The following is a 3,659-nucleotide window of genomic DNA, read 5'->3' as shown; positions in this document are numbered from 1 at the left end:
CAAAAAGTTGAATTAGAAAGTATACATTTCTTTCTTTCTTTCTGTGGGGGTAGGGGATGGCTTACTAGGGATTGAACCCAGGTGCACTTACCATATTCCCAAAATATTTATTTATTTATTGAGATAGGGTCTCAATAAGTTGCTGAGGCTGGCCTCAAACTTGCCATTCTTCTGTCTCAGCGTCCCAAGTCACTGGGATTACGGGCATGCTCCATTGTAACTGGCTAGAAGGAATATATTTCAAATCAGTAGAAACGTTTGGAGAAAGAGAACACACTAAAGAAAATTCAACTAAAAACAAAACAAAACAAAACAAACAAACAAACAAACAACAACAACAAAAACCACTAGAAGGCAAGAAACAAGGAAGAAAAAGCAAAAGAAAGTTAAATAAATACAAAAATGAGATGGTGCTAATAAATCCAAAAGACAGTCATCATAATGTGACAGAGTGTGCTTGTTTTCAATAAAATATGTTTGTCCTCCATAGTAATGTAGCTGTGGTTGGTCTATGACCACACAGCTAGTGGTGTCATGTTTCTGCTCTTTTGCTGCTAAGTGTGGTCATATAAGTTCTGGCCAATGGTATATAAGCAGATGACATGTGTATCACTTCTTGCGGTAGGCCTTCAGAACTTGGGTTAGTGCACCTTCACATTCTCTTCTTCCTTCTATAAACTGAAGCTCCCTTACCAGTTTCCACCATGTGGATAAAAATTTAAGAAGATGGAATTGCAATACAGTACAAAGGAGCCTTCCCAGCAACTAGACCGTTTATTCGGCACTGCTCCAAGAAAAGGAAATAAACACTAGGTGTGGGAAGGCGGGAGGAAGGATCTGCTCCTTACAACAAGTTTTAATTCTGATTAATATATGTGGTAAGTGAAAACAGATTTAAAAAGTCTCCTAAAAGGCAGACTGTTACAATGGGTCAGTAATGTCAAAATGCAACTCTTATCTACAAGACACACTTAAAATGCAATGAATGACTTAAAATGGTTGAAAATAAAGAGGGGGCTAACCTGGGCAATCATTAAAAGCAAAGAAAGCTATCATATCATACAAAGCAGAATTAAGTGAAAAGAGAATGGATAGGCATCTTAGTCTGTTCAGTCTGCTATAACAAAGTATTATAGTTTATTGGTTTATAAACAATAAAAAATTATTTCTAACAGTTTCAGAGGCTGGAAAATCCAGTCCAAGACTTTGGCAGATTTGGCATCTGGTGAGGGCCTGCTTCCTCATAGTCTGCCTTATTCTTGCTATAACCTCACATGGCAGAAGGGGATGGGGACTCTTTTATAATGCACTAATCCCATTCATGAGAACTCTGCATCAGTGACCTAATCACCTTTCTAAGTCCTTACTTCCTAACACCATTATTTGGTGGAGGAGGGTGAGGATTTTACCATATGGATTTGGGAAAGATATATACATTTAGACCACAGAAATAGGAAAACATGTAATGAACTTAACTAGGCAAACTTGGTTATCTTACTCTGTGATTTATACAGCAGAACCATGAGCAAATTACTTTATCCTTTTCCAGCTTCAGTGTCCAATAAAAGCTGACAATAATATATTTTTTGGAGAATTATAAGAATGAGATGAGCTAAGCATGGGACACTAATTTTCAAGAGCCATAAAAACATGTCTTAAATTATGTCACATAATTAATTCTTTCAACAAACATTTACTGAGCACCTACTATGTGTGAGGAACTGAACTGGGAACTAGGAAAATGGAGATGAGTCAATCATAACACTTGCCATTTGGGAGATTAAATGTAAAAACTGAGTTAGGCAAAGTCTGCTAAGTATTATGGTTGGGAATGGAGACAGAAGATATTTAGTCACTCAGTGTAGAGAGAAAGGCTAGTTTTAACCTGCAGCAGAGTTGGGAATGAATGATTTCATAAGAAAGGTGACTCTTTGGGTGAATGGTGAAAGATGAGCAGGTGTTTGGACTGACTGAGTAAGAGGAAGGACATTCCATAAGAGAGCACAGCATAAAAATAAGTGACCTGATAGGGAACTGAATGCAAGGAACTCAAAGTGTTTGACAAGATTGGCAAAGTAGGCACTGGCTAAGATAGTGGAATTCTACCCTCTAGGCTATGGGGTGTGTGTGGGGGGGGAGCTATTGACAGGGGTTACCCAGGGAATGATTTGCTCAATTTTGTACTTTACAGGGCTTGCTTAAGTCAATGTACCAGAGATAAACAGTGGAGGTGCAACAAGCTTAGAGGCAGCTAAATTAATAAGGAAAAGTAATGCAAAGTTTCAGGAACTTGAAACAAAAGACTTGAAACCAGGGAACAGCAGTGAATGAAGGGAAGGTGATGGACAGGAACCATGGGGTGTGGAAGGAGGAGGCGCTTGGGATAATTTTCAAGTTTCTCCTTTTGTTGTCTAGGTAAATTATGGCATTTACTGAGAATGAGACAGGAGAGAAAAGTCACTGTTAGGGAAGCTGACTTCTGTGTTAGTCAGGCTAGTTCAAGGGGGACATCTGAGTAGAGATTTTCTGGTAAGAAGTTGGCTTTTTTTTAGAACTGGAGATCTGAGATAGGGATGGTAATTTAAGAGTTATCAGCAGTTGGCAGTTCAAATCAAGACCGCTCATTGTTTCCTGGGTAGCAAAACAGTCCGAGGGCAAAGTATTCAAGTTCCCCAACATATAAGAGGTAGCTGAGCAAGAAATGCTCAGGCAGCATCACTACTCAATCATCAAGGAGCCAAGGGAAAGGATAGACTCAAGAATCAAAACCTAGTCAACAGTGACAAATGCTTCAGGAAAATCAATTAAGATGAGAATTGAAGAACATCAAATGTTTTGGGGAATCTTCAAAGCCATTGGGTGACCTTTGTCAGTGTAGTCTCAGTGGAATGGCAGGCATAACAGAATCAAGTAAATGTTTTTGACTTTCCGGTTTTGAAAACCTGTGAATGCATTTGATATAAAGGCCATGAGAAGATGTAGATGGAAGGCTTCTGAAAGTTCAGGAGAGGAAACAACCTGTGTAAAGTCAGTCACTCTTGAATTAGAACTAGATGGAAACTACATCCAGTGCCAAGGAGATGATCTGAAATGCTATTTGTAACATTTTTTCCTTCCCACAAAGGACGGGAGGAGGCGACTTGCTGCTTAATGAGCGCTCGCGGCTTGCCAGCCCCTTCCCCTAATTTCAGTGTGGTGCTAAAACTGGAGCGCAGATGGTCTCAGCCCATCACGACTTTCTTTCCACGAAACCGGTAATCATTAAAAAAGAGTAAAAGCAGCACTTCTCAAGCTTAACCTCTCTTGCAGATGGTAACCCATCTGCAGCTTTCTTAACATCACAAAGAAGAAACCATCCCTGGCTCCGTGTGTTCTGGAGCGGTTCGGGAGTGCGAAGATCTCCCTCGCTCTGTTGAAGCCGGTTACTGTCCAATGTGATTTCGTTCAAGCCTCGGCACCCAGAGGCGGGGAGGCGCCTACAGCTCGGGCAGCCAGCTTTTGGACAGAGGCGGGCGCGAGCTGCAGACTCCCGGTAGACAGCGAAAGAGGGAGAGGGGCGCTGGCAGGCGTCTCTAGTACTCGCGGCCACCGCTGCTATGATCGCCAACACAGCGGCCGCCGGGCCCGTGCTTTCCCCGCGGCTCCCTCAGCGCCCGCCG

Source organism: Marmota marmota, unplaced genomic scaffold (assembly GCF_001458135.2).
Source record: "Marmota marmota marmota unplaced genomic scaffold, marMar, whole genome shotgun sequence".
NCBI lineage: Eukaryota > Metazoa > Chordata > Mammalia > Rodentia > Sciuridae > Marmota > Marmota marmota.
This window is presented reverse-complemented; position numbering follows the sequence as displayed.